Below are 14,482 nucleotides of genomic sequence, written 5' to 3'. Positions count from 1 at the left end.
TGAAAATAAACTTTCTTCCCCAGTATGGTCGCCACTATGTTAGAGCCTAGAATTACCTCAGGCTGAAAAGGTAAGATTCTAGGTCCACATCAAATCACGCTCAGCCTCGTAGTTAGCCCTACGAGGATAGGAGAGGGCTCTTTCCGGGTCAATCTCAGTAAAAGATAATCGATGGGGCTTGAGATGACTGAAATACAAACTAATTTTAGGCTAGGTATGAAGTTCAAGGATTTGATTTGATTTTTTGGGAGTTTTGTTGGAATCAAGGGAAAGGTAAATTTGGGTTTGGGGATGAAGCCAAATTTTTGCAGAGTTCCAGTCGGGGCAAGGTAGGTAGTAGTTTTGATTCTTTGGATTAAATGGATGGACGGAAAAGACTATTGAGGATCTGAAGAGGGCAAGAGGTTGTAAGAATCCTCTCCAAACAAATGAAAAACATGTAAAACTAAACAAAGTTTCAGGCAGAGCACAACAAACTCATGAATTCTACCTTTGTCACTCAATTTGTTTGATTTCAGAAGCAAATAGAAGGGAAATGGCATACATAAAACATCAATGAACTTACAATTACATGAAGAAAAACACCATCAAAACATAGAGCCACAAAGGTCCCAACAAGTGCTGCAAAACCCTGGTCTTTCCTTTGCCAAAAATGCAGAAATCAGATGTACAATGGAGTGCCAAACAATCCCAAGTGTCCAACCATGCTAATGACTGAAAAAACATAAGATATAGGAAAACAAAAACTCATATTAGCCTCTAGGGGTCGAGCTCATGAGTTTAGGAGCTAATCCAACTGATTCTAAACTGAGAACTAGAAACTAGGCAACCTAACAACATGCCTCTAAAAACAAGGGAACTGATTCATTCAATTTCAAACAACCTCTAAACTGATGAATCTACCTTACCAAGTGAGAATTTGACATATTTACATCATGATCCATCAATATACATGAAATTACATCAAAAATTTTCCATTAGGAAAGTGAAAAAGTCAAACTAGGTGAAGCTGGGCGAAAAACAGAGCAAAACTTGGTCAAACTGGCAATTTTTCCTCTATGCGTAGAGCCTGATTATCTATGCATAGCACCTGTTTGGACCCACTTTTGGAGGCCTTCCCGATGTCCAAATGATCTCTAGGTGTGCTTTTTGGAATGGTCTACCTATCTAATTTCCCACCCCAGTGGAATTTTTCAATTTGGCCTCCATTTGCGCCTCCAAAAGTCCATTCTCCCAACACTGCTTTCTGTGTGTCAAAATAGGGGCACTGAGGTCATTTTTTGAGTGTTTTTTGACCTTTTGAGGGCTCAAAACTTGCCCAAATTTCTTGGCCATAGGTAGGAAAGCATAATTTTTCATGAAAAATCTAGAAATGAAAAGTTTTTGTGATTTTGAGTCCTCTAGAAAAAGCGAGCGCCACGTGGCGCGACGCATAGGGAGGAAAACTCTTTTTTTTGTGCAAAAAATTTCCAAAATGCAAAAATTGCTCCAAATTTCTTGAAATTTGGGCTGAGTCTTCTCTATCAAGTGCTATGATTGGCCAAAGAAGCCATGGCCAATGTCTAAAGTTGATCATACTCCTTTTTCCTCTTTTGCCTCTTTGATGCCTTCCTTAATTTTGCCTTTAAATTCCTGATTCGTGCCTTGCAAACTTTGTTCATTGCCATGTAATGAAAAGCCATGTGTCTCAGCAATGCCTTCTCCTTGTCGACCTTGTCCAGCAGTCTCTCTAAGTGGATGTTGGCTCTTTCGAGCCATGACTCTCGATCGGCATTAACCTCCTACTCAAGTGAAGTGAACTCCACCCTCCTCCTTTGGGCAGCTTGGTGATTCTCCCAAATGTTTTGCCACCTTTATGAGGTCTCCTGGGTGCATGTACTCCTGTTGGTGAGTCACTGTGTGTCCCCTCTTCATACTCATATGAAGGATCAGATGCCATCACTGCTAGTGGATGAACTATCTTGGAGCTACCTTGATGAGAAATAGGTGAGCTGTGATGTGTTGAACTGTCTTGATGGTGTATTTTGACTTTTGCCACCAAGGGGAAGAGTGATACAACTATAGGGGGAAGAACAAATAATGAGGGATTTAGGGACTATTGGGGGTAGGGTTTAATCAAGGGAACAGGGGTTAGGGAGTAGTTTGGGAGTTTTTAGTATGGGACTAGGGTTTGGGAGTTTGAGTTTGTGGCTTTGGGAATGGGGAGAGGGGATTAGTGAATTTGGGGAATAGGGAAATCAAGGGAAAATGGAGTAGGGAGTGATTGAGGAATGATAGATTTGGTAGAAAAATGGTTATTCAAACCCTAGGCAGCAAGTATCTTAAAATGTCAAATGGCAGGGTTTGATTTTGTGTTTAAAACAATTACCATTCTTCAACCACCATGATATAAGCACAAACTTGGATAAAACACAATGACGGAGGCTCTACCTACTTGTCACAAGGCAAATCCGTGCGATTTGGGTGATTTGATGAAGTTTTGAGAAAATTAGGCTTGGAAGCTCTATGTGCTGCGCCTCAAGGCCAATGCGCCACGCCTTCTCTATGTGCGGCGCCAGTGTATTTTTACACTGGAAATTTGAGCCCAATGCACCGCGTCAGTTATGTGCGCCACGCCACTTGCCCTATGCGTAACTCTTTTTATAGGAGACTTTTGGAGTCCTTCCCAGTGTCAAAATTGTGCACAGGATAGCCTGTTGTAAATATATTTGAGTCTACTTTTCAACCCAACTGGAATTTTTAAATTTGGAGTTCATTTGCCCCATCAAAAATCAAATCTCCCAAGACTGGTCAAAATGTGCTAAATGAGGCTGCCTAAAGGTAGAGTGCTGTTGCAGTCAACTTTTAAAGGTCTTCCTCAACTCCAAATTGAGCTCATGATAGCTCATTAGAAAGCGCTTTGTGTCTAGTTATCATTTGACTCATCAAAAAAGTCATTTGGCCAACCAAGCTAGGAGAAAACGTTATTTTCCCAAGGTCACTACAGAGGTGCATCAATTATCTCGAGGAAACTGTATTTTTGACATTTCTATAAAACCATGACACCTATGTAAAACGTGAAGGAGTTTTTTCTTCCTTGGCATATTTTGGACAAAAAACTCTTTTAGTTTTCCAAAATGCATCTTTTATTGCTCAGAAACATCATTGGAGTAAAACCTATCCCAATGTGTGGAACAGGGGATTTGTCGAAATGAAGGGAAATTAAGGAGATAAGGGGCTTCTAAATTCTTGAGAAAATTTTGGGAAGTAGGGAGGGAAATTAGGAGGCAAGGGAAAGTAGAATTTCAAATATTGAGTGACGGTAAGGGGTCGAAAAGGGCTGGACACAGGCCCAACCTAAAAAATTGTCAAGTTGTAGCAAGAAACTAGGGTTTGTGGAAAAATGAGGAATTTGGGGGATCTCAGTGATGGGAAGTGTTTAATAAGGTACATTAAGGATAGAGAAAGGTGTATGAATGTCAGGATACAAGCTTTGCTGATGATTTGACCATACAAGAGAAATTGCCTTCAAAACCCTAGGAGAGGGAAATGAACCTTATCTAGGCACAACTAAAGCATGAACAAGGTGTAAAATGACCCAGTGGAACTTGACATGATGATGAAAACCCTCTGAATGATGGTACACTCAGCTGAATGGTGACATGGACCGATATTTGGACAACTTTGAAAGGAATAAATGCAAACCCTAGATCTAATACCTAGTGACCAAATTTTGCTTGAAGACTCACTGAAATGACAAAATTTGACCTTGACACCTTAAAATGACTTTGTAAGAGCATGTTTGATCACTGGAGGAAGGCTGCAAAGATTGACACTAATATAAGGTTGTGCCTTCAACCACAACTCAGCGATATAGAGATTAAGCTCTAGCTGTACCCTCATCATCCCTTCTCTCACATCACGGATTCCACTCGCCAAACTGTGAATCCAAACTTCTACCGGTAGATCTACTGCAATATCTAGCTCTAGGACACGTCAGCAAGCGTCATCTACCGTATTCACCAACTGTTGATTCTGTGACACCAAATCATTGCGCTATAAGCTAAGATGCTCCATATTGATCTTTTGTTCACTAAGAACTTGGATCGCGTGGTTCTCCCTAGTACATAGATCTGCTGTTATTCCATCCTGTGGCTGATAGAGCATTTCCTAGGGAAGGGTAGCTAGATTAAGGCCAAGGCCTTTCATCATGCTAACCGTCATTTGGTCCATCGCATCTGATGATACTTATGCTCCCTCTCGCAACACTATTGTGTTGTCCATCCTCGCGCATAGCATCTGCTCTACTATTGAAGTGCCTGCTGTGACATGGGTAGGCAGGGTACCTTCCTGAGGGGGCCACACCTGTAACTCCTGTAGTTGCACCTTGAGGGCCCCCAACACACTCTGTGCTCCATCATAAACTCTTGGACCACTTCAGTGGTGTTGATGCCTCGAAACTCGTTGCATCAACATCGGGGAAAACCACCTAGTCTAGACCTTAAAGCAACTCCTTTTCCGTTTGGTGTGGTGGATTTGACTGGATATAATGGGACCAGTTTACCAATGATATATAAGTGGGATAGATAGGTGATCAATTTCTAGTATCTAATGTGAATGATGAATGATCTATTCTAAAATGCAACAATAGAAGAGTAACTAATCTATCCCGGGAAGTTTTTCTTCTAATGCAATTTTTTATGGTTCTTATTGACAAGTAGGCATATAGATGACTCTACTCATAAATAAAAATATTCATTCATATGATAATTACTTTGTTCAAGTAATTAAACAAAGTAATAATTAAAATGTTATCACACTAATCTTTTATATATTACTGACAAACATATATATGAAAGATAACAACTCTTAAACATTCAATAGTGATAAGTCAAAAAATTACTGTAAGAATGTATACATATATCAAAATAAGTAAATTCTAATTTACATAAAAGTGTGAAACAAAAATACAGATAGTAGTAGCGTATGCATTTGAGTCTCCTCCGATATGAATCGTATTTAGATCCTGCCTTTTAAATTGGGAATACTTTCATAAGAAGCAATAGTGAATATCACATAAAAGCATTCTTTATCAAAACTTAGAATTCAGGTCTAGTTTTTATAAAAATAAATATATCAAAAGCACAATAGTGCAACTTTCGATCCAAGTATTAATACAAAAATTTGAGGACCCTTTCTAAAAACATGAAAGGGTCTATAAATACTACTTAAACTAACAAACTATGAAATAAATATGCTATGCGCTAGTATAACCAAATCACAAAAATGTGAAAATCTTCTTGAAATAGGCATGTTGCAGTCGGTCAAAAATGGTTCACTGTATTGGCTGATCATCTTGTGACTGGAGTTGACAAATGGCGAGCATCGGCTGAAGTTTTGGTGGATGAATCATGCGTGAGTGTAACTGAGCAGTGTATGTGGCATCATTAAGTTCGGAAATCATATGGCCAATTGCATCGGTAAGGCATTTCATTGCTGTCCGCTGACTATATGGTTTGACAAGGAAAAACCAAAAGGTTTCCCATGTTAAACTTTGAATACCTATGATCAATCTTTCCCTCTACTCCAGCTCCTGTTTCCACGTTTGTTCTAATGCTTTTACTGGTGGAAGTTTTCCTGGAGAACACTCTGTTACTAAATTTGATAAATAAATACTTTTATTAATTAATTCAACCACGTTGCCTATTACTGATCTGCATCTTGATGTTTCTCTTTCAGGCTTCATTAGCTGAGATTTCCATTCAGTAAATAGAATTTCTTTATGCAATTCTAGAATTTCTAGTAGATTAGTAGCTTTTCCCTCTTTAGATTCTTTCCAAGTGAGAAAATTTGTTAATCTTTCATCTGCTTTTTCCAAGTCCAGTCTCCCATCTACTAATTTGTCAACATTCGATGATGAAATTTCACACAGAGGAAGAACCAGTAAGATATTATGACATAATTGGCTCAACTGACTAGACAATGCCCTGGTAATTTGTAGAGCCTCTGATCTGAATTCTCCCACTTGGTGATATTCCTTGAATCTTTCTATCTGAACTGATAGTTGAGCAACTTGTTCTTCCTTCGATTTACTCAGCTGTTCATTTAATAATTGCAACTTACTTGATGCTTGGGATAACTCCTGTTGCTTATGAATTGATTATTCATCAATATTTTTCTTTTCTTTGAGCAATTGCTCATTCAACTGGTCATTTAGCTGCTTTTGGACTGCTAATTGTTGTTCTAACCATTTTATCTTCTGTTGTTTCTCATGTGCCCGTGCTTCTAGCAAATTGTTTGCTTGGTCTTTTTCTTTTATCAAATTACTCACCTCCGATGCTTTATCCATTGTGGCCGTTGTGTATGCTCCAACATACTGAGAAAGTTTTGTGAGATCATCAGAAAGGTTAACTTCCTCTCTCCATACCACATTCATCATCTTTATTTGTGAAGTCAAAAGAGGAGAGTGATAAATTTTCCTCTTTTTCCTTTGTCTTTTGATTACAACCCTATGCTTAGGGCTGTAAAAGACATCTAATGGTGGTATTTCTTTTATGTATAAAACAATTTCATCGGAGGTATTTTCAGGGGTTATTTCTATGTCCTTATGGATCATAGGTGGGCCGCTTGTTCCTTTAGTCGGAACTGTGTTGATTACTGACTTCTGATTAGTGGTCACCCCAGGTGTACTGAATCTTTGAATGCTCTCAGTATTACTAACGATGGAATCAAATTGCTGCCATTCCTCGATTAGCTTAGGATCAACATAAATGCTTGAATCAAGGAATCCGCTACTTGTTTCTTGTCTCTGCTCCTGCTCTGGCAACTTTTCCTGTTCGGGAACCTTCTCCACTATAGGAGTATTATTGGCAGATTTCTGTTCACTTTGACTCTGTGGCTGAACTGTTGGGGTTGTAGCTAATAGATCCAAAGGCAGAGTTTGCAACCTCTAGGCTCTGAGCCTATTGAATTTTTCTAACCCCTCTTCTCCATATTTGATACGAGCCAATCCTTTAACCTGATAAAATATTTCGGCTGAAGCAAACAAATCATCAAAGTCATCTGCTTCATGATCAAATCTAGTAAGTTTAGCTTGAGAGGTAATGTTATAGGCAACCTTCCTTGGATCAAATTGCCTATTCAGAATGGTAGCAAGATTTAACATCTAAATCTTCTCTACCTCTTTCTCTACATGCTTATAATCATGTAAGGTAAAAACGCCACACCGTAGGGGGAATGTAGGCCATATATGTTTCTTGGAATCCCTCAGGGTTTTTGATGTTCCTTCAACTATTATCTGATATGCCAACTCTCGGGCTAACAATTTATTAGGAACATATAGAGGAATAACACGGGGTTTGGTAAGACTGCTAAAAAGCCTTACATAAGTAAATTTCTCTTATTCGAACCAGCTACCCACTGCTGTTAGGTCAATTGCTTCTTCCTAAGATATCCTAGTGGTAGGCTTATTGAAGATAGAATAGTATACAAGTAGGACAAAACCATTGCAAATTCTGTACAAGTGATTCTTACAGTGCGCCTTTCACAATTGTTTGTGATAGATATGAATAGGATTAGGATCTTGGGAAGTCCACCTCCATCCGAGTACAGGGTATTTAGAAATAAAACAAATGATATCAAGCATATATGCACTGTAGTAAAAACGAGGAATGGTCTGTGAAGTTGTGTATGCTTTCCTTCTGTATTCTAGTATCTCAGTGGCTATTCTATCAGATAGAATACTTGCCCAATATATAACATAACCATGAACCACAACTTCCATCAACGGGACCATATCTATAGTAAATCTTGTAGAATCATGTTGTCCCCACAGTCTACACATCATAGCGCCAGCATAGCAATAAGGAGAAGCTAATGAGTCAACAGAATACTTACCCAATGACTCGTGCTTATGTTTCTTCGGGAAATGCCTCCAGTGTTTGATTGGGTCTGATTCCAAGTCATTTTCTTTTGCAAATGCTTCTAGGAATGCCTTGTTATAGCACTTCTCGGGCAGAGGTAGATGGTACATTTTCTTGAGATATTCATGTTTAAATGACCCGAATGTTCTTCTATCAGCTGTGGAAAATGTTCTGTTTGAAGTTGGGATTTTCTCGACGACCCATCTAACCACATCTATGTATGGAAAAATTTTGGCACGTGTTGCTATCTTGTGAAGGTATGAACAGGCCAGTTTTTTAAGAGTTCCTTCTGATTTGCTGGTGGAATCGGCTGTGGCTTCCTCTTCCAATTCTTCGGGCTCCTCTGCCTCTATCAAATTGTAGATTCTTTCCCAGCTCACATTTCCTAGATTGAGACATGTTGTATCTGATATTAGTCCCTTCTTACTCGGTTCTGGTTTTTTAGCTACAAGAGTTGCCTTGGCCTTCTTAGATTTCTTCTTCATCTTCTTTGGATTCATGAGTTCAAAGAAACTCTACATAGACAATTACAAACCGTAACACAGGGATATTACCGCTGAAAGCCAATATGAAAATGAACAGAATTAAGGCAATTGACATATAATAAGTCAGACGCAGTTAAGAGCCCCCATGAGTGAAATATTTGAAGGATTTACTCTTAACTATGAAATTAATAGTCGTTCGAGCCATCAATCATGATGAATAAATATCATAAATACCCGTCTCATCGATCATATATTGAATGATTATCTCAAGCGTGTCTTTGGATTTTACCGATTGACGATTGGCGATAAATCGTAAATCACAATCGGGAGTTTCAAAAGGGCAAGGCTTCATCACTTGAGACGAATATCTCCGATTGCGATAAGGTGATATTATAATAAGGCAGAGTATGTTTTCATTGAATTGGTTTGATTTATTAAATTTTAAAAGACTTATGCATGCAAACCATTTCACGAATGTTTTCTTCTTGAGATGTGTGCCTTATTTATTGATCACAATTGGGGGTTCGACTTGTGTTTTAGCTCCTTTGTCATATGACACCTTCGATTGCCGATTGTGATTACCTTTATCGGATCAGAGGATTTGATGAGGACCTTTTTAGGTGTATCCCTTTGTCATTGCGATACGCGATCTCCGATCACTTTATCGCAATGTAGAATTATTTATAATATTTTTCAAAGGAACACTTTATACTTTATTCAAAAGGCTTTACAAAATGAATTACTTACATCAGGCTTTTTGATAAAGGTTTTTCTTATAATGAGGTCAATACCAGTTTTATTTATTAAATCACAAATCTCACTAAGTTTATTTAAAAAGGGACCCATTTCTTATTAAAAATTTTGTGTAAAAGTTTTTTAGAAATGGGGGGTTGTTGTATAGCACAACAATTGGTGATTCACTGGAAGAAACAGTTATCTCTGAGAAAGTAATGTAATATTTTAACCTTCTTAATCTGAAAACCTTAGTGGATAGAGAAAATCTAATATAACTAGGTAATCATAAACTCTGAATATAATGAAAACTATTTTTGCTATCTCTTTCTCATCTCAAAATTACATACATTCTAAGTTTAAGTAAACCTTTATTGGTTGATAATGATAAAACAAGAGACTTCTCCAACTTAGCTTATATAATGAATCCTTTGTCATAGGTAGAGCCACTACTGCTAGCAAACATTTATAGTCTCGACAGGGTTACCTTTTAACCATTTAATCATTCATTGTCCCATCCATTTCAGAGTATAATTTAAAAGAATGAATCCAAAATATATGTTTCCACATATTTTGTATTGCATTTTCTCTTTTCCTTATTTCTTTATTTTGTAAGATAAAAAGCCATTGTCCTGGTTTGGTGGCCAGTTGTTGACAATTCCATTCACTGGTTGTAATTTAACCAAACAAGTTGGCTCATGATGAGACCCCTTGTCTTATAATTATAAGCCATTACCCTGTTTTGGTATGTAGTGTTGGTAATGTCAATTGAACTAGTCCCCTATGATCATGGTAAGCAGGCTCATGATGAGACCTCTTATCTCTTATATCAAATATATTTTAGAATTACACTCTGAAAAATCATAAACTTTTATGGATGGGGTGAATAATTTTCTCTCTAAGAGAATATAGATGAAAATGTTAAGAGTTGAAGATGCTAAGATTGGATCAGTGTTTGCTTTCTATTGATAACCTTTTTTAGGCTTTTAAAACTTAGAATGATTTATAGTATTTTCAAGTTTTGAGAATATTTTACAAAAATAAAAAGGGTTTTCAGAGTTTAATTATACCTAATTTCCTAGAACTTTCTTCTTTTCCTTCAAGGCTTCCATCTATCAAAAGTAAATATTAACACTATTTTTCTTTTAAGTAACATTTTCAAAATAGTAAAGACCAATAGAGGGCTATTTACAACTTTATTTTCCAAGAAAGAAACTAAACTAATTATTCACACAAATATAGTTGAAAATTGAATATTTACAAAGTGAGAAGGGGTTACCTCCTTAATAGAAGAATTTTTCAAAATAAGCCCATTGGCTGGAAGAGAATCTCTCTTTCTTGATAGATCTTGCAATATGAATGTTGATGGGCCTATTTTTTCGCTGATTTGAAATGGTCAGAGCCACATTTTCTTAAATTTAATGTGTTTTCCTTTATCCTCGTGGGCTTTGTCCCATTTCAAAACAAGATCACTAACTTGTAAAAGTTTTGGGGCAGTGGAAGTTGTATCAAAAGAAGATTTAATAATTTGTTGATGCTTCGTATGTGTAATTTGGGCTTTCTCTCTTTCTTCTTCTAATTTTAGGATCTGATTATGTCTCAATTGAATAGAAGATGAGGGATTTTCTTCAATAAACTACACTAAGGTTAGTGATGGAAGTACTAAGTTTGCTGGTATGAAAGCCTTCTTTCCATACACCAGATTAAATGGAGAAGTGGCTATTGAGGCCTTCTGTGTTATACGATTTACCCATAATGCGAATATCAAAGACTTATGCCAATTCTTATGATTCTGATCAATAGTTCTCTTAATGATTTTGACAAGATTTTTATTGGTGGATTCTGCTAAACCATTACCCTGAGGGTAGTAGTTTGCAGAATATTTCAAATTAAATCCTATTTTGATAGCAAATTCAAGTATGGATTTACCAGAGAAATAAGATGCATTATAAAAAATAAGAGCATTTGGTACACAAAACCTGGGAATGATGAACTGGTTTATGAATTCAATGATTGCCTCAGAGTTTGTTGTCTTCAAAGGAATTGCTTCTACCCACTTAGTAAAGTAATCCGTGGTTGTAAGGATGTACCTATGCTGTTTGGATGAATGTGGAATAATTTCTCCAATGATATTCAATCCCAATTGTTCAGAGGGCTGCTCAATGTTGACTGGTTGCAAAGGAAAAGCTGGCTTTCTTTGTCTTCCACTGGAAGTTTGACATGTTCTGCATTTCTGTACATACTCATGAGTATCTTTAAATAAGGTGGGCCAATAATACTCAGCATGAATAATTTTGTGAGCTGTTGTATCAGCTCCAAAATGCCCTCCTGCTGGACCATCATGTAATTCCTGCAAGACCTTCTGCGCCTCAGTTTTTCTAAGCATCTTAACAAAATCAAATCATAATTCCTTCTAAACAACACATCATCAACAATCATGAAGTTTTTTGCTTTCATTCTTATGGCACGTTTATTTTTATAGGAAATATTAGAAGGAGCATATCCATTTTTTAAATAAAATATCAAATCTGCATATTGGGATTCAGGACTGATGGTACTTATCTCATTGATTTCTTCAATATTGTTGGTACCTTCATGTTCTTGAATATTATAAGCTCCTACTAACAACCTGTAAAAACCTTGGTCTTTGACAATCTTTGCTGGTCTAATGTCCAAATCATATTCTTGCAATGCCATAACCCAGTTTTCCCTTTTTTCTCCCAATTCCCTTTGAACTAGTAACTATCTTACTGCTGAAAAAGGGACTATTACTTTTGTGTGAGTCTTTAAGAGAAAAGACCTAAAGTGTTTAATAGCCTTGAATACAGCAAAGGATTGCTTTTCAAATTCAGAGTAATTAATCTCAGCACCTTGAATATTTGAACTATAAAATGATATTGATGCTTCCAAGTTTTGATCATTGATTTGTGTCAGTACTGCTACGTAACATGAATCAGATGCTAGAATATATAAAATAAAATGATTTGAAAAATCGGGAGTGTTCAATGCGGGAGCATTTATGATTGCTTGCTTGATTGAATCAAAAGCCTCCTTTTCTATATGTCCCCATTTAAACACTGAGTTTTTTTATCATGATTTGTAATGGTAAAACAATCTGTGAAAAATATGGAACAAATCTTTTTACAAAATTTATTTTACTTAAAAATGACTACATGGATTTTTTATTATGTGGAAATGGAATATAAAAAATCTCTTTGATTCTATCTGGATTGATATAAATACTATCTTTTGAAACAATGAACCCCAAGAGTTTACCTTGGTCAAGAGCAAAAAATGACTTCTTAAGATTCAGTGAAATCCCATACCTTTTACAACGTTCAAAGATTTGTTTCAAATCATGTAAATGATTTGCTCTTTTCTTAGAGAAGACAGTAATGTCATCCAAATAGACAACTACTGATTTATTAATCAGACTTTTGAATGCTATATCCATTGCTCTTTGGAAGGTAGCTCTAGCATTAATTAAACTGAAAGACATTTTTTGAAAGGCATAAGTTCCCCACTTAGTTCTAAAAGTAGTCTTGATTCTGTCATCGGGGTGCACCAAAATTTGGTTATACCTTGAAAAACATCTAAGAAAGACATTAATTCAGAACCAGTTACTGAATGCAAAGTTTGCTCCATTGTTGGTAGTGGGAAGTTATCTTTTTGATTTGCTTTATTAAGATTTCTGAAATCAATGCAAATTCTAATGTCACCATTCTTCTTTCTCACAGGCACCAAGTTGGACACCCAATTTGAATGTCTAACAGGAAAAATTAACTTAGCCTTCAAGAGTTCGTTTAACTCAGCTTTTATCTGACTTTCAAGGTTCGAATGAATTTTCCTTAATTTCTGCTGTACTAGTTTTTCTTCAGATATCATTGGAATTGTATGCTGTATGATAGAAGTATCATATGTTTTCAAGTCATCATAATTCCAAGTGAAGACATTCTTATATCTATTCAATAATCTGATAAATGCAAATCTTTCTTCTGAAGTAAGTCCTAATCTTAGATTGATATTTTGTGGCTTGTCTTCTGTGCCAATATTTATTAATTCAAATCTTAAAGTAGAACTTTGAAGCTTTGAATCAATAACCTGTTTAAACCTATCTTTGATGTCATAAAGGTCTTCAAGTTTGACCAATGGTTTAGGTATTGAATTTCCTTCAAGTTTTTCCTTAATTTGAATATCATGTTCATTTTCATTAATAATTTGATTATCATAGGACTTATCAGAAGTTAAGAAATTTAAAATGTCGTCATCATGATTGAATACTTGCCAGTTAGTGACATTATCGGGAATCAATGGTCTGAAAATTAACTCTACTGAAAATCTATCGGGACTGTAATCTTCAGATGGAAGGATCTTAGAGGCAACATTGGCTAGTAAATTTGTTGTTGCATTTTGAGATCTAAGAATGGGAGAAATATTAAATGCTAGAAAATGAGATAAAAGGTCTTGTACCAAGGATTTGTAATGTTTAAGGTGACTAGAAAGGCAATGTATAGTATTTATGACTTACTTAATAACAATTTCAAAGTCACCAAACACTTTCAAATATTACACCTTAAGAGCTATTGCTTTGTAAAGTCCTTGAATCAAGGTTTCATATTCAGCAGTATTATTTGTGCACTCAAATTCTAATCTGCATGATAGCATAGTCTTTTCTCCCTCAGGACTAACTAAAATACATCTTGCTCCTGCACCATCATTAGATTTAGACCAATCAAAATATAATGACCAAAATAAAGGTTTATCTACAGTTTTATTTACAATTTCTTCAGCAATTTTAACACACCTTGATGTATCTGTTTGGGAAAAATTTCCAATTTGAGATGTGAAATTATTAACTAAGAAAGGTGATGATTGAGCACTAAAATTACCAAAGAATGATTCAAATGAGTAGTTACCAAGAATATTATTGTTGAATGTTATAGGCTGGTTTTCTTGTTCAAACTCTGTTACAATATGAGTCATATGCTTTTCTTGATCAATCTTGATCTGATTTGGCTTCCCTTTATAGGGAAGCCACATGTGAGACCAATCAATAGAAATGTACCCATGAAGTTTCTCAAACCAGCCTCTGTTTAAAGTCAAGCCATAAAACTCAGGAATATCAGCAATTAATATATCCATTCTCTAAACCACTCTTGGATCAAATGATAACCTAATGGTAACTGAGTTAATTTCTCCCAATACTTGGACCTTAGTTCTATCCAACTGGACAATATGCACTGCAGACTTTTGGGGTTCAATATTCAGTTTAGAACAAACCGAATTCGACATTATATTCGATGAAGCCCCTGAGTCTATCAAGCAATTGTGTAGATTTCTATTATAAATCTCGTAGGTCAAGAT

Source organism: Pinus tabuliformis, chromosome 8 (assembly GCF_031772625.1).
Source record: "Pinus tabuliformis cultivar Carrire ecotype Pingquan chromosome 8, CPIR1, whole genome shotgun sequence".
Classification (NCBI taxonomy): domain Eukaryota; kingdom Viridiplantae; phylum Streptophyta; class Pinopsida; order Pinales; family Pinaceae; genus Pinus; species Pinus tabuliformis.
This window is presented reverse-complemented; position numbering follows the sequence as displayed.